This window comes from Rhinolophus sinicus, chromosome 2 (genome assembly GCF_057876585.1).
Source record: "Rhinolophus sinicus isolate RSI-liver-muscle chromosome 2, RSI-T2T, whole genome shotgun sequence".
In the NCBI taxonomy this organism is placed as follows: Eukaryota; Metazoa; Chordata; class Mammalia; order Chiroptera; family Rhinolophidae; genus Rhinolophus; species Rhinolophus sinicus.
In genome coordinates, this window is record NC_142502.1 from 50,382,166 (window position 1) to 50,409,807 (window position 27,642).

Genomic DNA, 27,642 nt, shown 5'->3' on the forward strand with positions numbered 1-27,642 from the left:
TTTACAGCCTTCTTAATCAATTTTTAGTCTTAACTAAATTTATATTTCATGAGAAAGTTAAGTGTTATCTGAATACTGAAATAATTTAAGCTAAGTCTCACCAAAATATGTTAATTTATGTTTCAACATATTTTGAAGAAGCATAAATATTATACTACAAAACATTAATTACTACAGAGAGAACCATCTGAAGTACATTGATTTTACTGATACCTAAACTTAAAAGTACTCTTAAAATACAGTTTGCTGAGATAATTAGTGATTTTTCCTTTGCTCTTCATTCCCAAAAATCTCTTTCTGTTCTTAGTTTTGACTTAACGTTTCCACATTTCTAAACGTAGGCCTATTGACAATATAAGATTTTTCTTATTTATTGTCAAGCATTATGACACTTTCGCAGTAGTGCAGCATTTTTTCCTCATATTGAGTCCTTAAAAGAAGTGATACTATAACTAAATGAAATGCTGATTCAGTGGACATGAAATGTCAGTCTCAAAGTGACATATCTGTCACATTGGTACAAGCATTGGCTAATAGAATGCAGGGAGTAGTTTATAGAAAGAATTGTTTCCAGATTTTTAATTACTTTGTACTGTCAATTTACTACTACTGGGAAAAAATTAACAGGGAGTGCTCAGTTAACTAAAACAGTATAAAGAAATAAAATGTGTGTGTGTGTGTGGGAGGGTTGAAAATCAAGTTTTAATTGGTTTCCTTGGCAAGACTTTTTTTTTTATAAGACTGTCAAATAAAAAAATTGCCGCACTGACAGATTTTATTATAGTACATAACTGTGCCAATCACATATAATGGAGAATAACATTCTGTATCTGCCAAAATATGATGGACAGCAGTTTATATCTTTGGAACTTTATTGAAATAGAAATGTATTTTCCTGAAGACTATGCTGAAAATGATTATTTTATTTCAGATTTTATGTTTGTAAACAAACATTAAGTTTCCATTACTAGAATGGGTTTGGAACATTCCAAATGAGTTTTAAAATACATAATTTTTCTTTGTAGTTTGTAATTACTCAAGAGAAGGAAGATATTCCTTTTGATTTTAGTCTTACGAGTTGTCCAACTATTTCTGGAGTTATTAAACTATAAAGTGAAGCACCTGTATGACCATTTGTTTCCTCAGATGAATATATTCCTGTGCTATCAACTTACTCTTAAGACTATCTGAGTTTGCATAAGTGGTATTTTAAAGTTACACTTGAACTGCTAAAAATTATTATCTTCTATTTATTAACAGATTAAAAATTACACCTCTGCTTCTTATCAGAAGGGCAAGAAACTATTTCCTTCTTTGTGATTAAAACAAATTTCCATAATCTAGTTTTGTTTGTTTGTTTGTTTTGTTTTGGTTTAATCTCCCTCCATTTGTAGCTCCTTCACTTCTACTGTCTCACCCTAAGCTAACTTTCCTCCTTTCCTCCCTTCCTCCTTTTTTTGCCCACCCTCCCTTCCTTCCTTTCCTTCCTCTCTGCTAACTTTCTTTTCTTCTACTTTTCCTTCATTCCTTGTGCTCTCTGCCTTCTTGCTCCCTCGTTCTCTTTTTGTCCTTTACTTCTCTTTTCTTCTCCAAGTACTCATTGGCTGGGTAATGCACTAGACACTATACTAGACATCAAGAATACACACAAAAAAAGAAACCCAGTCATGGTCCCAGAGCAATCCTAGTGTGGGACAAGGCAAAGAGGGTGGAAGGACAGATACTAGTACAGCAGTGTAAGTAATGGTTAAAACACTGATTTGAGGTGAGAAATTTTGTGTTTCCTTTGTATACATCAAAATAAAAATAATCCTAACACAACCTCATGGAGTTTCTTAAGGACAAAATGACATAATGCATATAAGGGACTTAGAATATTTATTGCCTGACTTACATGAATGCTCAGTAAATACTATTATAATTTTTGCGTTAGAGGTAGTAGTAATCATAGAAGTAACAAAGCATGACTTAATTAAGCAATCCCTAATTCTGGTCATGTAGGTTCTTTCCAAACATTTTGCTGCACTAATCAATTTTGTGATGAAATCCTTGAAGCTAAATCTTTTTGCTTGTACTTTACTGCATTCTTATTATAATTGTAATTAGTGAATGCAGAATTGCTCATTTGAAAGTTATACACTTTTGAAAGTTTTTAATATTCATTTCACCAACTTGATGGCCCAAAACATATTATATTCCTATCACAAAATTTGAAGACTTTAGACACATATTGGTAAATTAGTTTCCATCTCATTTGTGACAATTTATACTCTAACCTGCTGCATGTAAGAATGTGCATCACTGCACTTACCTAGCAAAGTATCTTCTTGATATAAGCTCTGAAATTTAGCTATAAAAATAGTACCATGTTGGTGTTTTATTTTGGATGCATTTAATTACTTGTGAAATTAATTATTCATCTTGTTTATTGGCATTTTTGATATCTACTTTCATAAAATTGTATTTTCTACACATTTCAGGTTTCTCTTTCACAAGTCCGTCTCCCTTATGTTTTTCAGCAGTATTACACATTTAATTATTTATTCATTTAAATATGTTTTTCTGGAATTTCTAGAAAATTAGCATCATGAGATGAAGAGGTTTTCCTATGTACTCAATCTTTTTTGATATCATATAATCTCATTCACCATATTTCAGTAGTTTTTTTCTATCATGTGTTTCTTATGTTATTAACTATTTTACAATGAAAAATATCATAGCATTACTTATTACTTGATGTTATACTATTGTAATTTTACTATTATATAATTCATGGCTATTTTTTATTAAAACAACAACTCACTATTCAATCAAAAATACATGTACTTAAAAAGGGAATTTTGTTTCACTATCATAACCATATAATTACCTGGCATCACAGTCTTATATAGAATATTAACAATAAAAATAAATGCATTGAAAACCAAATGATGTTATAAATTTAGAATGGAATATCAATGAATCAATAAATCAAAATCTATACTAACATTACTTATTTGAAAGAAGAAGAGAACTATTTATTAAAAAAAATACTTGATTCAGTGTGGCATAGTTGAAAATAAGATAAGGTTTGACATCAATAAGTCTTTCTAGTTAAACTTAATGATTATGTTAAGAATCATTGAGAGTTCCCAGTTTAAAAGAATAAAATATATTTAAAAGTTTCTTCATCAAAGGATGTAAGTTGACCCTTGTTATAAAAATATATATGTTTATAAATGTATAACTATATGTATGCATATAACTAAAGAAAAAAAGAGTATGTATACATAAAATGCAAGTATCTGAAGAAATCTCCAGAATCTGTTGTTCAGATTTTGGCAAGATATTTGGTAATACCTACAGAGTGATGTTTATTTTATTTTATTATTTTATTTTTTGCTTTATATTCTTATTGTTGCCATTTGTTTTGTGAAACTACATTAAGAACCGTCATAGAGTCTTGCATTTTTTATGATGTTTGATTGTTTTAACAATTGTTTTTTCCAGGTTCATACTTAATCAGTATTTAAACATAAAGAAATTTAATCTTTGTTAATGGTTGTAAAAGTTAATGAGGTTACAGGAATCTTGCCCAGAGCCCTGGGTACACTCTCTGAGTTATATCATTTGTTTGGAGTTTATGATGTTCCAGACACTGTACTAAGAGCATTACAGCCATTATTCTTTTTACAACTATTGTGGTTGGTAGGTTTTCTTATTATCACCTGACTTTTATAGTGGGGGAAACAGTCTCAAAGAGGTTAAGAGATATCACTGCATGGCACTAATGAATGGGGAGTTAAGACCAGAACCTAGTAGGTCTGTACAGTGTAGATCCATGTTCTCAGATGCCCTCCTCCACTGCTTCAGTGGGAGTACAAGTAGAACTATGAGAAATAGAAGTAAACATTATTAAATTTTCTTATTGTGTATTACATTTCCCCACCATTAATTAATACTACTTAATGAGAAAAAATAAATTTTATCTTTCAATGTGTTTTTTTGTTTATATTTTTCTCTGATTCTGTATTATAGAATGTCATTTAATTTGATTCTGCGTATTTCCCTTTTTTTTTTTGAACTATGGAATATTTTCCTATCTGGGGAAAATATTTCATTTTTTTTGTTTTCCATACAGGTGGAATTCTGTACTTTTACACTTTGGGAAGCAGAAATTACATATGACCTTATCTAAATATTTTGAACACATATAAAAAAATGTAAATCTTAGTGTCATTGACATTTTATTTATTTATTTTTAATTGAAAGAGAAACTTAAGTAGGAAAGGAAGAAAGAAACTGCATCTAGGGGCAGTTTTTGGGGAAAATGGTTCTCTTGCAAAGTATTCCTTCTGTTTCATCATACTATCTCAAAGAAGAAGGTGTGTGAATTTCTAGGTCAGATTCTAGGGCATTAATTGAACTAAGTTCACAGATTAAGGTACCTTTGTGCATGAAAAGTTGGACCCACATGTGTATTGGCTCTTTGTCATTTTTACGTCTCCAGTAGAAGAGCTACCCTTTGCAAGTTCATGCGTAAACATTAGAGGAGAATGTTTCTCTTGTTGTATGGCTCTTTCTCTGGTTCTTTCTGATGCAGATATATGTTGGATCAGCCTTTTCAGCGGATAGTGCTACATGCCAGACATTGGTAAAAAAGGGTGAAAAAGATGGAAGGTTGCAGGCCTCATTGTATGCTTCCTCTGAAATTATTTAGGCCTTGTACTAGTTATTAATTTGTTGCCTCTCAGCTCCAAATTCATCTTTCATTGCCTTCTCGGTGAGTAATGGAGCAGAGCTCTTTATTTCTTCTTTGCCAGCTGAAACAATTTCAGACTTTGTCACTAGGGGATGCTGTGTGGAGAAAGGAGCATTCTTTCTGGGTTCAGAGTGCTCTTCTCACCAGCTCCTTGATCTCTGGCTTCTTTAGCTTCAGGTTTCTGCTGTTAACAGCTCCTGCAACCCGTGTATCTGGTGGCTCCCAGCCATCCAAACCTTTCTGGACTCCCCCTCTGGTGGCCTCACCGTGTAGTGCTGCCGTGAGGTACTTCCCCAGGAACAACTTCAGTGTTTCCTACCATGGGGCAGTTTTAGAGTGTATCCTGAGCTGTGGCATCCTTGTGGATGGTTTTCCCTGGAACTCCAGAGAAAAATTTTCCAGCAAGCCAAACACCACAGTGGCTCTTTTGCCATCCAGAGAGCCGGAAGTGTTCACACACCAACAAAGTCTGAATTTTAGCCCTTGGAGGAGGTGGGTGCTCTCTTGCTTTGGTTCTCTGTCTCAGCCCTACTGGTGACAGTACTCCCTGTATTTGCTACTGTTGTATGCTTTAGAATTCTCTTTACTTTCAATAATCAATACTTTGTTACTCCAACCCTGTTATGGTTAATAATTCGTTATGTTAATCTTTCTTGTCTTGTGCAATTCACTGTGTGCTTTCTGTGCCCTGGTGGGATCCTGACTGATACAGGCCTTATTAGCTGAAGAATGATTAATGTAGTACAAAATAGTTTAACATTCTCTGCATGGTTTTATATGGCAAGAGGCATAGATATTTATAATGTGTATCTTTTACTCTCATTTATTACTGTTCAGTCTTTCCCCAGGCCTCTTGAAAGAGGAGTCGGAAACAGAGACTGTTGCCTATTGTAATAGTCATCCTAATTTCTTTCTTTTTAAGAGAACTCTGTTTTGGGGGACCATTGTGCTCTAAAATAAAAAAGGTTTTATTTCTGACTCACCTTTTTATCAGAGAGTGACTAAATCCCGGCCAGTTTATGTGTAAGACAGATGTTGCTTAAAGGGAACTAATGTGAGAGGGACTTTTCCTTTGTCTCTGGTCAGCAACTGGATGTGATGGCCAGAACTGGAGTAGTCCTCTTGACTCATGACCCTTCGCTAGGGTCACAGAGCTGCAGGATATAAGCCTGCTTCTTGATAACACTGCAGAGCCATTAAACCAGTTCTTGCATCTGACTTTTAACTTGTTGAAATGTAAGCCACATTTTTTTGACAAAAGTTTTATTTTGTTGTTGTTGGTGTATGCATTTGAAACTTAAGTACTATAGATTGATTATTTTTGGTCTTCATTCTGGCATTTCTTGTTTGTCTGGCCTGGTATCATACTAGTACACTAATACTGTAATACAATCAAATAGAAGAATACTGTTCTTCTGTGTCAGATTGAATTTTCCATCTCTGTTGTAGTCAGTAATTTTCTTAGGCCTGTTAAGCACTCTGTGCAGAGTACTGACAGCTTCAGGAATGGCGGCATGGAAGCCTCACTTAGGATGCCTTAGGAAGAGGTATTGCTAAGTTTATACGTGTTTCCACCATCTCCACTCAGAACTCTATTCTTGTATACTACTGTTTTCAGCTGTTTCCTTTCCACATGACAGAGAAAACTTGCATTTATGCTGGGGTTTATTCTACATATTGCTATAGTGGACAATGGCTTTAATAATAGATTAGAAACCCACAATTACATGTAAAAATCTGTTGAATGATAAATATTCTAAGTACTTGCATCCTAAGTACTGAGTACTGATTTAATAAACACATTAAAATCACTTTATTCAACATTATGATCAGTTTATTTTAATTTGGATTTTAGCTTATCCATGGCATTTTCCCAACCATTATTCCAGTTAATAAAGTTGTAATTGGCATTTTCATGCATCCATAATAAAATATTTATAAAGTGACCTTGAGATATCATTATATATCCTAAAGTATTTTATAAATTTTTAAAGAAATATTAAGTTGCCTTTAGCATAGTTTTAGTGGTATTAAAGGGATTTTATACATCTAATAACATTTATTTAAAAAGGAAACTGTATTCTACCCATTTGTTATTAGATTATTTTATTAACTATGATTAATTCGCTGATTGTCCTAATAAAAAAAAATTAACTCTATTACAAATTTAAGAGGAAAATGTAAATAAAGAGATGGAATGACTGCTACTTAGAATCCATAAACCAAAACATGAAATTTTTGTTCCAACAGACTATTTCAAATGTAAAATGAAATAAATAGGGGATTCAAGAGGAAAAAAACTCAAATTTTGAACAAATTTCTTTACTGATAAAACTAGAGCACCACATACTATCCATTTGCAGGACAAGTAGCTTGACTCATTTTCCAAACCTAATACCCATAAAAGGCTCAATGAAATTAATAGACCCATTCTTTTCAATGGGAATATATTACATTGAGAATGACCACAAATTCATTATAGAAGAATCGCTAACATCTCATTCTGTTCAATTATTCTGCTTCTGCTAATGCAATAAAAATTTGGCACTCACTGAGTTGCTTATAAGAAAAAGACAATATAAAATGTGTCTAATTTTTTTTTTCTCATGCAAGTGGATAAAACTTTAATTTTGATTTTTGTAACTATGTTATAAATGCAATAAAATAGATTCTTTTGGTTACTCTTAGGATAGTCTACTTGTAGAAATGTTGTCTTAGTGTTATTTGGAATGCATATACATGTTAATATTTTTACTAAATCTCAGAATATAATACAGCACATAGAAAGTCATGCCCACTAGATATTGTTTTCTACAAGGATAGAGTATATATTACATATAGAACAGTGCGATGCCTTTTATATAAATATTATTGAACAAAAGTGTAGTGGAGCTGAATCAAATCTATCATCTTCTCTTCCATGGTACCATCCTGAATCTATTCAGCAAACAAGTATAAAAGCAACACACACGTATAATGGATTCCAGATAGAGGAGGTGAAGCTATAAAATTTTCCAAAGTTTCAGAATACAGTCATAGTGAGAAATATTTTATGTCTTTGCATCTCATTAAGTACTTGTAAACTTTTTACAGAACTGGGTTAGAAAAGAAGAAAAATGTGCACGCTAAAAATCCGCACAAGCATAAACAAAGCAGATACTTTAGAATATAATATGAAGAAAGGAATTTGATATTTAGTTTCTTGGAAAAATACAGATTGATAACAGATATAATGTATGTTTTCGTGGCTTAAATCTTGACGTACAGACTTATATCTGCCTTTCCAGGATATTATTCTTTTATGTAAATTTGCAAGTTTGAATAGCACAGTGAGGATGAAAGTAATTGGCATTATTATCAAAATGCAATATACTGGTATTATAAGTCACCTTGTTAAAGGAATTGTTTCCAAAGAATTTCAACTAAGTCAGATGTGTTATATTTTTTACATGATTTACTTTCAAACTAAGATAGGATTTAAGAGCATTACATCCAGTAATGAATATCCCTAGTTCAGGTATGTTTCCCTGTAAATATATTCAGAAGACAGAATTAAAGCAAAACAAAACAAATAAAAAAACTGGAGCACAGTGATCATGCTATGTTAAGCTCAACTACATATTTTAATGGCATGTGTAAAACAATAACAGTCATCGTAGACCACAGAGGTCTTTCTTCCTAAGCATTTAAAGGACATGGCCTGAGGGAATTCTTAAATTTATGTAGTTGCTCTGTTTGTAGAAAGTAGAATAATGGCGATCAACAAATGCACTAGGAAAGTCCTCAATGTTTTGTGTGTGTGTGTGTGTGTGTGTGTGTATGTGTGTGTGTGTGTGTACATGTGTTGGTGTGCTTGTGCTAAATCTTTATACAATACTGGATTAGATACTAAAGGAATGATTCACCCCTCTGTGCAAATCTATATACTTAGATTTTCACATATTATGTTTGACCAAAACATAAAGCATGTTAACCAAAAGATGTAAAACATTTTTTGGAGATGGGATTATTAAAGTTTGGTGAGAAAAATACTTCTGAAATTTTGCTATATTAGAGGACCAATGATTGAATGAACATGAATTTTGAGATTTATTTAGCTTCTTGATTCTATTTTCAGCTTCTTCCTTAGACAGTGTTCTTTCCTCTGAGGTTCCGCATAAAATAGTATTAATCCTGTGTTTTAACTTTTCTCAGGTCACAAATGTGTCGATTAAAAATTCCCCAATCATCTAAGAAACTTAGACTCACTCCTTAACAAAAAATTGGTTCTTAACTTTTGGAAGGTACTATTACCCTTTCTGAAGAGAACGGATGTTAAGAACTGTTTCACATTTTAATTTCTTCTGTGTAAACTCAACAAATTTCAAGTATGAGTTTGTTGTTTTTGTTATTACCACGTGGTTTGTTTCTTTAGGGATACTGATAATTCTGACCTGGACCCTAGCAGCTAAAACTGGCTGACATAATTCTGATTGAGGCACATTACATACAATGCAGAGGCCCCTGGAAGCCATAATTTTGTTATGTACCCCCAAACTGCACAGGAAATGACCTCCAGCCAGCCCCAGCTTATATGAATACAACTTGGATTATCACCTGCCCATTAGCAGCACTCAAAGACTCTGAGACTTTCCTCATATGGGATAAAGACAGCTGGTAGTCTTTTGTCTTTAAAAAGTTCTACTGCGTTTCTCCTACCTGGAAAACCCATTTCTGAGGGTCTACCTGACACTGTGCATATAGAGTTCCCCACTTTCCAGTAAAGCATCTTCATAAAGCACTCCACCCTTTAGTGTTTAAAATGAGACAAAAAGGAACAGCTGTAAAGGCTTCAAGTGAAAAAAAAAAAAAAGCTCATTAAAGATAAACATCTGTAGCTGAATGAGACCAAGAAAACTGTTAGCTTCCTGGCACCGCCTGTTGTGTTTTTTCACAGGCTACGGGGTGAGATGTGGAGCCCATGTTCTCCATCCTTGAAATGAAGTGTTACTTGCGCTGACATCTAGAATTAAAATGAGCAATTGCTTCCAAAAATAGGAAAATTTGCCCTTTTCAATCTTTGGAGTTTACCTTACTGAAATTTAAATTTCATATTATTTGAAACATAGAATTGACAGAAGAAAGACAAGCTTCTGCAAGAAAGAAATGCCTCACTGCAAATTATGTGAGGTATCTCTGAAAACAGGAGACCCTCCTACCACTTTCCCCTCCACTTTATTTAAGGATTTATTGAAATATTGGGTGATAGATATGATTACCACATAACATAAGCAAATAACCAGAAGAATGTTAAAAAGTAGGGCACTTTATCAAAAAGCCCAAGCTTTTAAACTTCAAGTTCAGTGATGTCATTATCACCATTACTTTAAGTTATTCTGGGAGAGCTGGAATTCATGATGAATCTATGACACACCATTCTTTCCAGCATCATGTGCCTATTAGGGTCCTGTCAGTGTGATGCAGGGGAAAGCTTTCTAGAGTTACTCTGTTTTATATACCAATGGCCCTCTTTCCTACACTATTTCTCTTTCAGTGAGAAGGACCTTGATAAGAATCAATTACAAAGGGAATCTGATCATGGATTTTGAGTTGATTGAGTGATGATATCCTGGCAACACAGATGCTTTTTATAAAGCATCTGGGCACAATGTGTAGCTGATAGTCTCCCTTTGGTTTAAAGGAGGCAATAAATCTATGCAATACCTTTGAGTTTTATGGGTTTCTCTTGAAGAATTTCTCCCATATAAATGATGCCTTGAATGTGTGCTGTTTTCTTAGCTCAGACTCATTTAAGCTTTAGATTTCAAAATTGACTATCTTTTATTACTCAATAATGGATGAAAGCAGTAGCTGGAAACATGTTTTTTTGAAATACATATTTTTGTATTGAGAAATGCCTAACAGTTTTGTCTTTCATAACTGAGTCTAACAGACAGCATTTTAAATTTCTGCTTAGCTGGCAGGAGGATTCAGAATTCTGTCCACTTTCTCCTTCAAATGCTCCTTCAGAAGAACTGAAAGTAGTTTCTCAGGGCTTGCATCCTATAGAAACTCTCAGGGACATATCTGCACCCTGAATACAAACCTATAACCAAAATTTCTCTTAACATTTACATAGGAATTTAATATTCCTCCTTAGTGCCCAATGACAAATTTGGATAAACTCTGAGTGCCACTCCATCTTCTAGAAAAACTGGGTATTCTGTTTTAGGAGGCTTCTCCAAGTCACTTTTGGGGAAATTGGAAAGACATCTGGGGATGTTTAAAGTTTGTCTTCTGGGGAAAAAATATTTAATGCTACTAGTTTTCAATAATGTAAATATGAAATTATTTTCCAAGGAGACAGCTTTGAACAATCTTTATAGAAAGCAGTGGTTTAATGTATATGGAAAGATACATACATTTTAAAAGTTAGGTAAATCTGGTAAAGCGTGTAGATACCAGAGATCTAGAATCTCCTTGAAAAATTTAGATTGCTAACCAAAGCAGGAGGGAGACTCATCTTTACCTGTGAATATCCAGGAAGTCCAGAGAAATGTGTCTCATGTGGCTGAGAATGAGTTTAACAAAGCCTGACTGGTGTTCAGCCTTTTAAAAGGTGAAGGAGACCTTGTTAATATAATACACATTTGATAATCCTCACAGACTTAGTGTTTGCAGATGAAAAGACATTGCTATGAATTCAATAATGCTTCAAAATACATTTGCTTTATTTTCACCACAATATTATTTATGCACATTCACAAAATAGTAGTGTAACCTTTTAGCCTAACTTCTACGCCTCAGCAGTCTGTAGTTACAAATGAGTTCATATTATTAACAGTTAAACGTTATTCTTCTTTGACTTACTCCCTTTGACGTATGCTGTATACTTCACGGTCTCGTTTTTTTCTTTTACTCCATCAATTTATTTTTAGTTCAGCTATTTCTGAGAATTTCTGTGATTTTCCAAATGCAGGCACAAACAGCCCTCCCGTGTTCTTCCACTCTCGGGCCCCTCATTAATCACGCTCGTTACCACTGATGGAGCCACCTGATGGTGACTCTGCCGGGTTCAATTCCTGCAATAACTTCCAGACACAGAGGGATCAGTAGCTTATTGATTGAGGGTCACCAAGAAATGATATATATGCTCAGCACAGGGCAGCTGAATAGGTCAAGATCAGCGGAGAGCTTCAGGAGCGAGCACCGCCCAGAGCTCTCTTTCAGTTCCAAATGAAACCTGGTTATTGTTGGTAGGCACTTGGCTCTGGTAGCCCTTTCAAGTGAGCAAAGATTATTTTCACATGCCTCAGGCATGGCATCCTCCTCAATTCCTAGTAGCACCTTCTAGAAAGCTGACCGAATTGTTGACTTCTAAATCTCGTGTGTGTGTGTGTGTGTGTGTGTGTGTGTGTGTAAAGCATATGGTTTAAACAAACATAACCATTGCTGTGTTAGTACAATAAATAAAGATTTTGTCTGCTTTCTGTTTTTTTTTTTTTTTTTTCTAGGATAAGTGTGATAAAGCCAGCTATATAACTTAGTCAAGTTTTAGTTTCAATATGTAGCTTAAACTCCTTTCTCCAGATTTCCCTTATTGCCAGAATTTTATGCTATAAAATATGTAGTTCCTGGCAAAGTACGTGATGAGAATTATTTGCAAGATAAGATTGACAGGAAGACAAAAAAGGTCAAAACAACTCAAATGTCTATCAACGGATGAATAAACAAAATGTGTTATATCCGTAAGATGGAATGTTATTCAGCCATAAAAAGTAATGAAGCACTGATACGTGTTACAAGGTAGATGAGCCTTGAATACGTAATTCTAAGTGAAAGAAGCCAAATTGAAAAGGTAACATATTGCATGATTCCATTTATGTGAAATATCCAGAATTTATGTGAGATATCCAGAATAGGTAAATCCATAAAAACAGAAAGCAGATTGATGGTGTCTAGGAGCTGGGGGAAGGAAGAGCCAGAGGATGAATGCTTAGTGGGTATGGAGTCTTCTTTTGAGGTGATGGAAATTGTTCTGAAAATGTATAGAGGCGATGCCACCACACAATTGTGAATATATTAAGGTCCACTGAATGGTACACTGTATATGGTTAATTTTGTAAATTTAATTATGTAAATTTCCCCTCAAAAAGATTTAGAAAAGGATCCATAGGACATTCCCATTTGTTTTTAAAGTAATTGGTTAATTTTTAAAAATAATTACTCTTTTAATAATTTTGAAACAATATTGTTTAGGTTGTAAGAGTCTCAGCTAAATTTGCATTATTTAGTTTACTGATAAAAACAGTAAGATATTCTAATAGAAACCAGAAGACTTTGTCCTTTACACCCTCAGTATTAGTCTGTTTTTGGTTAGGTCATCCTCAGGACTTGTCAGAGGAAACGAAAAAGTTGCATTGTCACACACTACTTATTGCACCAGCCTCAGGTCTTTTACTGAAATACATTACTTTCAGAAGTATCTTTTTGCCCTAAATCTGCATATTAATTAGGGTATGTCAGGAAAAACTAAGATATGCTGCAGTAATACACAAATCCAAATTCTCCGTGGATTAATGTAGCAAAATTTATTTCTCACTCACACTACATGTCTATTGCTGGTCAGCTGCCCAACTCATCACCGATCCAAAGACCCTGGGAACATCCACCATTGCCAATGTCATTGTTAGCTGTACTAGAGAGACAAAGATTTCTGGTGGCGATCAAAGGTGTCCACCCATAATGGTACACAGCATTGTTTTCCATAAGTCATTTAACATAGTGAGTCATATAATTTCATCCAACCTCAAGAGTACCAGGAAGCACAATACTACTTTGTGGCCAGAAGTTAAAGAACTGGAAATAATAGCAAATAGCACTAATGACTACCTTAATAAGTGAGCATGATCTTCTAGGTTGTCAATTAGACCATCTGTCCAAATAATCTATTATGTAATTTAAAACAATTTGTCTTTTTATTTTTTATTTTTTATTTTTTGTTAAAAGCCCTGTATCCTTTAGATTTCCATTTGTATTTTCAACTACAGTGTTTCTCAAACTTTACTGAAATCCTATCTTTGGTCACATATATGGAAGTGTATGTGAACAGTACTTTAAGATGATAACATTTAGAACAACGAACAACTACAAAAGCATTCTCCCTTTGATTCAACATTCTATGCAGTAGATCACTCTTTTAAACATGGTGTCACTTTTAAGTAGAATTGTCTACTGCCATGACTTCACTTTCATATCTTCCAGAAATAAGTAATTTCTCTTTGGTGCCCAATTAATGATAAATCACACCACTTACAGTATTTTATACTTCAATCTTATCTCAGTATTTTATCTTATAAAAAAAGTCACTGTAAAAGAATATTTCCTCAGTTGAGACAGAAGTGAAATTTATACCTTAAGCCAAATTTGATGGTATACCAAGGGAAGGAACAATCTCCTTCTGTCTATTTTTCTCCATTGCTTTCATGCAGCCCCCTCCCTACCATTAATTGAAGGTTTGGGGATTTGATATAGAGTATTGTCCCCCAACAAAGTTACTAAATATCTATACATACCACTGCTTAGTCTGACATTTCCTTGCCTTTAAAAATTACTTTGTTCTTCACTTCCACTTCCCCTTAGTCACCACTTCCATACTGTACCTACCCTTGTCGTCACACAAACCTGACAACATTATCTCTTATTTGAAGCATTTTAATGTTTCCTGCCTGGTTTCTTGTCCTACATTTGCCCTTTCCCAAAACATTCCTAACATTACCACTGAGTAATCTATTTAAAATGCCAATTTGATCATAGGAATTTGATCTTCCATTATTTGAACTCCCAATGACAGTTAAGATACAGTCTAAATTCCTTAGCATGTCATATAAGACTTTTCCTAATCTACCCCCACCTCATTTTCAGACTTAATTCCTTCTGCTCTCTCTAACTTATGTTACTCTAAACCCTCTTCTAGTCCCATGAATGTATGACCAGCATTCTTGCCTCTTGGTCTTATACCTGTTGCTCCATCTTCTGGGAAGATCCACCTCTCCCCTGTCTTTAGCCACTTACTCTTGTTCATCCACTTCTCAATTCCTCCAAAAGTCTTCTCTGATACAGCAAGACCCTTCTTTCTCATTTTCATAAATTTTGTGGGGCTTGTTATAATCCTGAGAGCCTCTCTATATTTTTTTCTAAACTTAGCCAAGACTAGATGTTCTCTTATAATTGTTTAATAAAACCAGGAAATTCCAGTGGCAGAGTCACGTTAGCAGAGAGCAGCACAGCTGACTGACGGAGCAGGCTATGGAGAATTCTCAAGTGAAAAGGGACTGAAATTGACTGGGGGAATACTTACTCATCATGACATATTCAGAGGCTGGGGTATTTTTGTAAAACAGATTATGTATAATTTAGCTTTTGTAGGAAAACATTTATTTTTCTATAAGAAATATCTCTAATGATATACTAGGACTTAAGCATAAATTATTGGCATTGGACTTGGTTCTGTGCTTAACTTAATCCAGCTGGGAGATTTTCTTAGACCTTAAACCAAGTATAAAAACACTGAGACAAAACTTAAATTCCTTTTGCCTAGATGTCTCTTAGAATAAGGTTAATGGTATATGAGCACTGAAGAACATCGAAAGAACACTGAATTTACAGTGAGAGAAACGGAATTTCACTGTAAGCTTTCCATTTTCCAGCCATGGGCTGTGGGTAATCTTTCAGACTTTCTGATTTTTTAAGTTTTTATTTTTCTAAAATGGTAGTAACAATGAACTATATCACTGTGCCTCACAAGATGTTATTTGTCCATTTGGACAAAATATGTGGAAGTTCTTAGGACACCATGAGGGCATATAGAGGTATAAGAGAGTATAAGCATAAGTCATGTATAGTTACCGGTAATATTATTGTAATATGAAAGTAGGAATTTAAAATACCTCTTATGTAATCTCAGTAACAACTGAGGTTCCACATGGCTTGCTTAGATTCTCATGCAAAGCCCAACATGAGGTTAAAAGAAAAATAAGCCCCCTCTATTATATATACTAGCAAGAAATGTTTCTACATTTGAGGTAGGGAAAGTAGACATTGAGAAATGTGGATATGATTTTCCTCATACTGTCTTCAAGAACAGCAAACTGAAAATGAACAAACTGTTTGATGGAATAAAAAAAAGGCAAAGCTATATATCAAACAGTGAGCTATACCTCCCTAAGTTGTATTTTACTAGTGTGTGTGTGTGTGTGTGTGTGTGTGTGTGTGTGTGCTTCAGGTGTGAGAATCTATAATCATAAACTTTCATTCATAGATCTCTGTGAGTTATGATACTCATAACTAAATGAAAAATTGGTATAATTTCATAGCCTTTAGTGTAACTTCACTAATCTCTTCCCTTTACTCCTAAAATTTTCTCATGTTTCAGCTGCTCTCACAAGCCTCGTTTTTACCTCTCACAAACCTCAAAGTTTTACCCCAAACTCCAGCCAACTGCACCTTTGTGCTTGTCAGCTCTGTCCCCATGCTTAGCCTGTAAATAGGTAGATTTAGCCAACATCTCTGGTCAACTCCACTACCTTTCTTCTGTCTCTAAATAATTACAATTTCCCATCACAAGATAACTGGATTATTGAGTGACAAAGAAGAGTTAGAAAATGAAGAGAAGAATCATTCACACGTTAATTAACTGTTGCAATCACTTTTAAAACAAAGTGGTAATGATTATGAAGACAGTCTAAAAAATTAAAGATGTGATAACTCTATTAATTAGGGCTCTTGGTTAAAAGTACCAGAAATCAGTTCTATTGTTGGCAGAATGAGGAAATTATGGGATAGATACTAACATGTCTCATTTCATACCAGGAAGGGTAGAATCATACGGAGAGAGAAGATTCAGCTGGCTTCCACTACAAAGATAATTTCCTATTGCTCTCTCTCTCTCTCTCCCCACCCCCATCTTTCTTTACAGTAATTCATCTATGCTTTTTCATGCCTGTGTGTTGGCTATATTTTCTAGATGTGGGTAGAGTGTGTTTTACTACCTGCTAGAGAATATGGTTTACAACAGTTACCATGTTTCAGTTTTTGTTAACTCCTAATACCAAGTAGAAGGCACTTATTGGTATGTGTTACCAGTTTCTAAAATTAAAATGAAAAGAAAAGAAAAGAAAAGAGAAGAACTTTCATTAGCTATATCCCTTGATAGTGGTAAGGGAGAAGAGAAATGAAAAATCATGACATTCTTATGTAAACTTGTGGATAGAGTGAAGAGAGAAACAGTTCCCAGATAAAGTGATATTTTTGCCATTATCTTCCCAACCAAAATAAAATGAAACAAACAAACAAACAAACAAAAAGTCACACAGCTGTTAAAATGAGATTGTTTTTTAAAATCTCGAATCAACAGTCTATCTTTACACCTAAGGGAACTGGAAAAAGAATAGCAAAATAAGCCCAAAGGGAATACAAGGAAGGAGATAATAAATATCTGAGTGGGAATAAATGAAATAGAGACCAAGAAAAAACAAAAAACAAAGAACAAGAAAAACAAAATATCAATGAAATCAAGAGCTGGTTTTCTGAGAAGATAAACAAAATCAATAAACCTTTAGCCAGACTCATTGAGAGAGAGAGAGAGAGAGAGAGAGAGAGAGAGAGAGAGAGCCCAAATTAATAACATCAGAAATGAAAGAGAAGTGACAAAAGACACCACAAAAATACAAAAAAGTTAAGAAAATACTATGAGTAACTATAGTTCAAAAAATTAGACAATCTGGAAGATATGCATAATTTTCTAGAAGCATACAACCTTGCAAAGCTAAGTCAAGAAGAAACAGAAAATCTGAACAGACTGATTACTACCAAAGAAATTAAATCAGTAATCAACAAACTCCCAACAAACAAAAGCCATGGACAAGATGGCTTCACAGGTGAATTTTACCAAACATTCAAAAAAGAATTAACATCTATTCTACTCAAACTATTCCAAAAACTCCAGAAGAAAGGCAGGCTACCAAACTCTTTTCACAAGGCCACTATCACCCTGATCCCAAAATTAGACAAAGACATTACAAGAAAAGGAAACTACAGGCCAATATACCTAATGAACATAAATGCACAAATCCTCAACAAAATATTAACAAGCAGAATTCAGCAATAAATTAAGAAGATCATACACTACAATAAAGTGGGATTCTTTCTTGGTATGTAAGGGTTGTTCAATATCTGCAAATCAATTAATGTGATACAACACATTAACAAAATGAAAAATAAAAACCATATGGTAATAGCAATAGATGCAGAAATAACATTTGACAAAATCCAGCAGCCATTTATGATAAAAACTCTTAGAAAAGAGGGAATAAAGGGAGCATATCTCAACATAATAAAGGCCATATATGATAAACCCACAGCTAACATCATATTCAATGGGGAAAAACTAAAACCATTCCCCTTAAGATCAAGAACAAGACAAGGTTGCCCACTTTCTCCACTTTTATTCTACATAGTTCTGGAAGTTCTGGCCACAGCAATCAGACAAGAAAAAGAAATAAAGGCATCCAAATTGGAAAGGAAGAAGTAAAATTTTCATTATATCCATATGCCATGGTACTATATATAGAGAATTCCAAAGACTACCAAAAAACTTTTAGAACTGATAAATGAATTCAGTGAAGTAGGATACAACATTAATATTCAGAAATCAGTTGCATTTGTATACATTGATAATAAACAATTAGAAGGAGAAATTAAGAAAATAGTTCCACTTACAATTTCTTCAAAAACTACAAAATACTTAGGAATAAATTTAACCAAAGAAGTAAAATACCTGTACTCAGAAAATTATAAGACACTGAACAGAGAAATTAAAGAAAATACGAATAAATGGAAACACATACCATGCTGATGGATAGAAATTATTAATATAGTTAAAACGTCCATACTGCCTAAGACAATATATAGATTCAATGCAATTCCTATCAAACTACCAAGGGCATTTTTCACAGAAAAGAAAATGTAATCCTAAAATTTGTATGGAGACATAAAAGACCCCGAATAACCACAGTAATCTTGAGAAATAAGAAGAAAGTGCGAGGTATTACGATATCTGACATCAAATCATACTACAAGGCTATAGTAATCAAAACAGCATGGTACTGGCATAAAAACAGATACATAGATCAATGGAACAGAATGGAGAGTTCAGAAAAAAATCCATACCTATATGGTCATTTAATCTATGACAATGGAAGCAAGAATTTAAACTGGGCTAAAGACAGTCTATTCAATAAATGGTGCTGGGAAATCTGGACAGACACATGCAAAAAAGTGAAGTTGGACCACCTCCTTATGCTATATACAAGAATAAATTCAAAGTGGATTAAAGACTTAAATGTAAGATCTGAAACTATGAAACTCCTAGAAGAAAAATATAGGAAGTAAATTTGCGGACATTACTCTTAGCAATATTTTTACTGGTATATCCCCTCAGGCAAGGGAAGTAAGAGAAAAAATAAATGTATGGGATTACATCAAACTAAGAAGTTTTTTTACAGTAAACGAAACCGTCAACAAAACAAAAAGTCATCCTACTGAATGGGAGAACATATTTGTCAATGATACATCTGATAAGGGGTAAATATCCAAAATTTTTAAAAACTCATTCAATTCAACACCAAAAAAACAAACAACCCAATTGAAAAATGGGCAAAGGACATGAAGAGACACTTTTTTAAAGAGGACATACAGATGGCCAACAGACATGGAAAAATGCTCAACCTCACTAATCATTAGAAAAATGCAAATAAAAACCACAATGAGGTACCGCCTCACTCTGGTCAGAATGGCTATAATCAATAAATCAATAAAAAAGTGCAGGTTAGGATGTGGAGAACAGGGAAATCTCATGCACTGTTGGTGGGATTGAAGATTGGTGCAGTCACTATGGAAATCAGTATGGAGTTACCTCAAAAAACTGGAAATAGAGCTACCTTATGACCCAGCAATTCCACTCTTAGGTATCTATCCAGAGAAACCCAAGATGCTAATTCGAAAAAATGTATGTATCCCTATGTTTACTGCAGCACCATTCACAATAGCCAAGACGTTTGCATTATTTGGAAACAACTGAAATGTGGTACATTTATACAATGGAGTATTACTCAGCTATAAAGAAGAATGAAATTTTACCATTTGGAATGCTATGGATGGACCTAGAGAACATTATGCTAAGTGAAATAAGTCAGATGGAGAAAGACAAATACCACATGATCTCGCTTATATGTGGAATCTGAAAAATAGAATAAATGAACAAACTAATCAGAAACAGTCTCAGGGATACAGAGAAAAACACAGTTGCTAGATGGGAGGGAGGTGAGAAGGGAGAAGGTGAGGGAGGTGAGGGAGAAGGTGAGGTGATTAGAAAGCACAAATTAGTAAGCACAAGATTGCCATGGGGATACAAAAGACAGTTTGGGGAATATAATCAATAATGTTGTAAAGATTTTTGTAGAGTGTTAGATGGGCACTTGTCTTATTAGGGAGACCACCTCAGGGATGGTGTAGATGCCTGACCACTGTGCTGTGCACCTGAGGCTGAAGCTGAATAACAATGGATGCCAACTATAATTTAATATATATATATATATAGTCACAGGATGTGGAGTACAGCATAGGGAATAGAGTCAATGGAATTATAATAGCTATATACGATGTCAAAGGGGTAGTAGATTGGGAAGGGGGGCTATCATTTTGCGAGCGGGGTAAATGTGTAACTATTACTAAAAAAATGTGATTATTTTAGTTGCTCTTTTATTTTTCAAAAACGTCATTTATATGAACAGCATATTCAATTCTTAGGGAGTAATTAGTATTTGAAATTCTCATTCCTCCAAAGTACTGAAAAAAAATCAAATCAGATTAAAGAAATGTATAATGACCAATTTTTTGTTACTAATTGTACTTAAGGGCATAAATTGTATTAGAGGTTTCAGTAAAGTGATCATTTCTCAGAAAATAAAACCACATAACATATCTTTGGAAAAATTATCCTATTTTATTTTCTACCTTTTTTGATGTTTAAATCACTTAATGAGGGACTTTTTCAATGAAATAGTGATCCTATATTAGCATATACAACTACAGCAGATTCTGTTTATTTGATTTAAGGTTCTATTTTATTATATTTATTGCTAAATGTGTAGTATAGATATACTTATATATTCATATAGGATTCATAGTATATAAACATTAAGAAATTATTTCCCGTTAACTTTATTCCATAATTAGATATATTTCAGTAGAGAAATTTTTGCTAAATATTAAAAATATCCTTGAAGTTAGGACAAACCAAGTAATGTTATGGAGAAATGATGTCACTGCAATACTTTAGAAGTATCCCCTTTAACAACAATAGCTAAGCGTATGGTGTTCTAGTTGTCCTCCTGTGAGTATCCAAAGATTATTTTTACCTGATTATGCATTTTAGATAGAGAATAGATCAACATAAAACTGGAGAAAACAAAAACACTAACTCAAATATATATCCAAGTTTGTTGCAGTTGTTGGGGAGGGAAGGTAAAAGGTTCTTCTTGAACCTTTTGCCCTTTCAAAATAACCAGCTTAAAACAACTGCTATCCCAAAGAGGTTATAATTTATAATTTTGACAGTCCAGATGTTTTTTCATAAATTTGTTTCTTTTAATTTAGTGCATTTTTACATCTTGGGGGAAGATTGTACTTGTACTTAATGAGATTTTTTTCAAGATAAATATTAAAGTATTACTATTGATAGTCTAGTGTCATTATCACTAGGATATGTTTTACAATGTCAGACAGTGATTTTAAAAAATAGACTATGTTTGTAACAGTTAGCTCAGTTTGTTAGAGCGTGGTGCTAATAACATCAAGGTTGCCGGTTCAATGCCTGCATGGGCCACTCCTTAAAAAAAAAGAAAAAGTAGACAGCTTAATAGAATAACATCTGGCCTGATTATAATTTTGTGCATTGCATTGGTCAACACTTTTGAACATCTACAGTTCAATAACTGTCTTCAAAATTATGATATGCATAAACTTCAGGAATCACCAATTAAAACATATTTAGTATGGAGGTAAAATAAAACGTATTTTACTTTTTTTCTAGTTTTCTTTGGCTTAGTTTTTTTTCTTCTCCTCTACTACCTCCTCCTCCTGCTCCTTCTCCTTCTTTCTTTCTTTATCTCTCCCTACTCCCATCCCTCTTTCTTTCTTTTTTCAAATCAACTCATGCACGTTTGGGTAGTAACCTCTAGTAATGAGAATATTAAACCAGAAGCCCTTTTCTTTGAATCCCAACTAAACAGAAAGTTTACTTTACTAGAACTCCATTTCAATCTTCATACGTGTAATAGGAAATCTTGTGTACTCATCCTGGATCCATGCCATATTTTCCAGGGAAGTATCAGGGTTTCTTTATTTAAAACAAATAAGATGTAATTTTGACTAGAGAAGAGCAGAGAGCAGATGAAATAAATGGTTCTAAATCTTGGGATTTCCAGAGATGGTATTTTAAAACTCTTCTAAGAATGGAAAGAAGAATCAGGTAAAGTTGTGTTTTTTAGAGATATAATAATGCTCATGACTGCATATATATTTACAATTCTTACATCAGCATTACCAACATCAAACATATTCATGCCAAAATATAATTAATGTCAATTGCTTATTTTTTAAGTAGACTTTATTTTTTAAGAATAGTTTTAGGTTTATAGCAAAACTGAATGGAATGGACGGAGAGTTCTCCCATATACTCCCTGCCCTCATGCACATACACCTTCCCCCACTGTGAACAGGTTGTACCAGAGTGGTACATGTGTTACAATTGATGGTCCTATATTAATGCATCCTTATCACCCAAAGTCCATAGTTTATATAAGGTTTTAATCTTGGAGTTTTACATTTTATGAGTTTTGACAAATGTGTAATGAAACATATCTACCATTAATGCAGAATAGTTTCACTGCCCTAAAAATCCTTTATGCTATTCATCCTCCCTCCTCCCTAACTTCTGGCAACCACTGATCTTTTTGTTGTCTACAAAATTTTGCCTTTTCCAGAATGTCATATAGTTGGAATCATATAGTATATAGTCTTTCCAGATTGGATTCTTTCACTTAATAAAATGCATTTAAGGTTCCTCTATGGTTTTTTCATAGTGTGATAGCTCACTTACTTTTATTTCTGAATGATTTTCTGGATGTACTACAGTTTATTAATTCTTTCATCTGCTGAAGGACATCTTGGTCGCTTCAACATTTTGACAATTATGAATAAAACTGTTATAAATATTGTGTGAACATAAGTTTTCAACTCCTTTGGGGAATTACCGAGGGGTGAGATTGCTGGATTGTATGATAAGAGGATGTTTAGTTCTGTAAGAAACTGACAAACTGTCTTCTGAAGTGTCTGTACCATTTTGCCTTTCCATCTGCAATGAATGGGAGTTTCTGTTGCTCCACATCCTCATCAGCATTTGGTATTGTCAGCTTTCTGGATTTCAGCCATTTTTAAAGATGTGCAGGTGTATCTCTGTTATTTTTCATATTACTGTGACTAAGCCCAGAGAATTAAACAGCTTTCAGTAGCATCCAAATGAAAGCCAACTCCCAAAACATAGCCAGAACAAACAGAAACACAAGAAATTGAAAGAAAAGTATGAAGATAAACTTTATTAGTGCCTGTATGCATGGCTATTTATAAGGTTTTGGGAATATTTGGTAAAATAGTACATTTACTTAAAAACTCTAAGGAAGAGACCAAGTGAAATGAGTTCTGAAATCAAGGATATAAGTCTGTGAATCTTTTGAGTAATAAGGGCTATGGGTTCTAGAAGGTGTGTAATTTGCTTCAAGGCATTTTAATTCAAGATTTCCCCCAAATACTCTATCAAACAAATAAAACTCAACACAATTTCAACAACAAAAAATGAATGCAACATTTGTTGATATTATACCTGCTAGGGAAGAAAACTATGTGAACATAAAACAAAACTGGTGCTTTAACATTCACAGCACTTATTATATTTTAAAACATTTTGTTGTTGTTGTTCGAGGTACTTAAAGGAAACATCACATTTACATACACCCATGTGTCCTATATTCTTTTAAAATTTCCATTTTACAATTTACATAATAAAACCTATACATGGCTTTTTAAGCAATAATGTATCAGTTTTAGATCTCTACCTCTTGGTTTTCCCTCTCCTGTCTCTAATTACTTTATGGCATTGTCTTGATTCATGTTTAATTACTTGTGTATTTTCTCCACATTGCTTTGGCTTTTTCCTGTGTGTAAATTTATGTTTTAAATAAAATATTACTGATTGTTTGCTACTAATACCATAAACCTCATCAAGAGAAAGCAGTTTTCAAATTCTATGAAGACTACTCAAACATGTTTTGTGTATAAATTTCAAAAAGATGCCAAGAATATGGATTATGAAACTTGTAGATTCATATAGATTACAGGAAATCATATTTAGCTATTTGATTTGATATTTTATGGTCATTTTCAAAGATTATATGACAGACATTTATAAACATTGAAAATCATAAATAGTATACTAATAAATACTTCAGCAAGAAAGAAAAGAATATCGATATACAATGTACCAAGAATTTACACGTGATAGCATTTTTATATTTTAATATTAATGATAATTTTGTGAGGAAGATATTATCATTCTCATTTCCCAATGGGAAGGCCTTAGCAAGAGTCTTAATAAATTGGGAACCTTAGTTTATATATTCAAAGACGAAGTGTCAATCAACATGCAATTACTTAGCAATGATATACTCTAATGTTTTATAAGGAAACAATAGTTATAAATTTTAGATTTTGAATTAAGTAATAACAATAAAAGTAATGATTAAGGCTTTTCATATACAAACTTTTTAGAAGGTATTTATTACTGAAAGTTATTTAATAACTCCAAATTATTTTCATGAAATAAACGTTTCCCTAATGGACATACTTTCTGTTTAAACATAGCTGAGGACTCCCTTCTAGAAGGAGAATTTCCAAATTACCTCTCAATGTCCTCTATTAAAACAGATATCTTTTAAAACAGACAAATCAGCCTTTTCTCAATTTGTCAGCCGTAGGGGAGTTACAATGTTCAGAAGGAAATAAGATGGATATTCTAAATAGAATGTTTTTGGATGCCTTTCATGAGACATCAGTGGGCCTTTAAAGAGAGTTTATTGATTCTTCAGGCAGCACCCGAGGCAGCCCAAGATCTATTGCTCTGTCACTTTAAAAACGGCAGCAGACGTGCCACTTTTCCTAGGAGATCTTTTTCTTAAGGCTTAAAATTTCTACAAACCAATTGCATCTGTCATCTCCTGCTTGATCCACCGAGTCCCACAGGCCATATCGGAATGGATAAAAGCTATATTTTTCCTCAAAATGCTTGTTGCAACAAATGCATTTTTAGGGCAGAGATTCTGTAAATGAAAACTAAGCATTCAAACCTGTAAACATCAATGAGAAAAGCCATGGCAAGGAAGAAGGCAGGCTTAGTGGGATTCTATGGAAGACAGCCTAGACTTATGTTCCTGGCTCACCTGATACAGCATCTCAGAAGTACAACCAGTCTCTGTGGAGACTTCTAGGAAAGGGAAGCTCACTATTTCTTAAGGAAATACATTTCATTTTGGGATGAGAAAACTTTTACAATATGATCTTTATGTTATTCCAGCATCCAGCTCCCTCTAACTTTAATTTATTGGGACTGTTTCAATACTTTGAAGATTGCTATTAGAAATATACAGACCAAACATATTTTCTTCCATTTTTGTATTTACAGAACAGTCATTTACTCTCCTTGCCCCTCTCCTTGGGGGATTTTTCACTGTTCTTTAAAGTGTTCAGTTAAAAATATGTAGAATTTAAAGTATAAAGAAAGGGTGAGTACAATTTTTTAAGTAATTCTGGGTCAATGTCCAAATTAACCAGAATTCACAGTCCCTTTTTTCTTCTTGGTTTGGCGTGGTCCTATTTTTTTGTTTTTGCTTTTTTTGGTCTCAATTTTTGTTGGTCCTTTTATTAAGGCATTCTGAAAACAAAAACAAAAACAAAAAAATCAGAATTTTGATTTCCTTTCTCAAGGGGAAAGCATAGTGAATACATTTAGGTGTATGCCCTAGTTTTTAAAGTATATATTAGAGATAAGCTTGTACTTATTGTTAGCAAATGGTAATCTCAAAAATATTACATATTAGAGTTACTTTTAGAGTCAGCTATACTAACTAAGGTGGTTTTATCAGTTAAATGTGAACCTCTTCTTTTCATGAGTAGGTTCATGTTCCTGTGAATGTACCAATTAGGAATCAAATCCCATTTATGAAGCAGCAATTTTGGAGAATTATAGTGCAGTGATAAGAGTTTGAGCTCTAGAGTCAAATTATTTGATTTGCTTCCTTCTCTATCAGCTCAACTCAAACAAATATGCTTCCCATTCAAGAGTCTGATTGTCATGCCTATTTAATTTGATTTGCTCATATGCTTGAATTAATGAGGATAGACAACTAAAGAGCCTCTACTGCTGAGACAGTTGGACCTTCCTGTGTGCCTGGTGCCAGATATAGCACTCAGCAATGTGTTGCAGAGAAGTGAAAAAAAAAAAAAAACATAGTAGAACCAAGTGATACCTAGGATCCAATATTAGTGAATAAGTCTTGGTGCCTAAATTGGGACTGTATCTTGGAAATGTGGCATGCAAAATGATATCCTGTGTACCCACTACTGTGTGAATTTAGTCTTAGGAGATATACAACTCATACTTCAATTCAACTTTATGTGTCCCATACTAAGGATTATGTCTTTTAGTTCACCAGTTAAATAATGCTACTTGAAGCACAAAAGGCAGTGTGATATTCCCCCAGCCTTCCTGACACACAACCACCTAAATACTGGAAAATATTTCACATTAGTCATTCAATAGCAGACTAGTAAGGAAATCTTCCGAAGCTGTAACCAGAAAGCTTAAATCTAGAAAAATCAGCAAGAACTGAAGATGAAGGTGACCTCGGGGGCTCTGCCAATTGACTCCTGCTGTCCCAGAGCTTCAGTTTTAAGAGCCATATGTGAGTGACAAGTATTAGGACATAGACAGTAGATTGAGAATTAAGCCAGAACCCTCAAGGGTGACACATTCTGTGGCTGAAATGAGAAAACAAACCTGTCTTTTGGTGTGAAATAAGAAATCTCTGCCTTGGGTGACTTAAAAAATGAAACAAAACAAAAACAAAAAAAAATCTCTCCTGAGAGTTCATAACCATCCTTCCTGGGTTAGAGTCTAGAAATAACATTAATTGGTCTTGAAACCCACAACCAGAAAATTTATTTTAAATTGATCCTCAAGTGTCTAGTAGAAGCATATGCAAATTTTCTCTGGAGAAAAAACACATTCAACACAAACTTTAAGATAATCCCACAATAAATTTCTAGGGAATATGATTTCTCAAAAACAAAAGCAAAAATAAATTTATACGACACACAAGGAAAGAAGTAAAACTATGTTAGAGTCAACAGAAACACCAACTACAGAATAAGTTATTCATTGACTGCTGATAATGAAATTGTCATCACAGGATATTAAATAAGTATTCTAAATATGTTTAGATAAATAAAAATGTATCAAAATTATGACTAAGAGATAAGATTTCAAAATGATCAACTGCAACTGAAAACATTATAGCATTTCTAGAAAAAAATATATGAAGTACAAAGGTCAGTTTAAACGAAAAATATGCTGCAATAAAAAGAAAGTTAATGCAATAAAAGAATAAATCTGAAGAGACATATACATAATACAGCACAGAAAGATAGGAGATAAAACTATGAAGGACATATGTCTACACCTAGATAGAGGA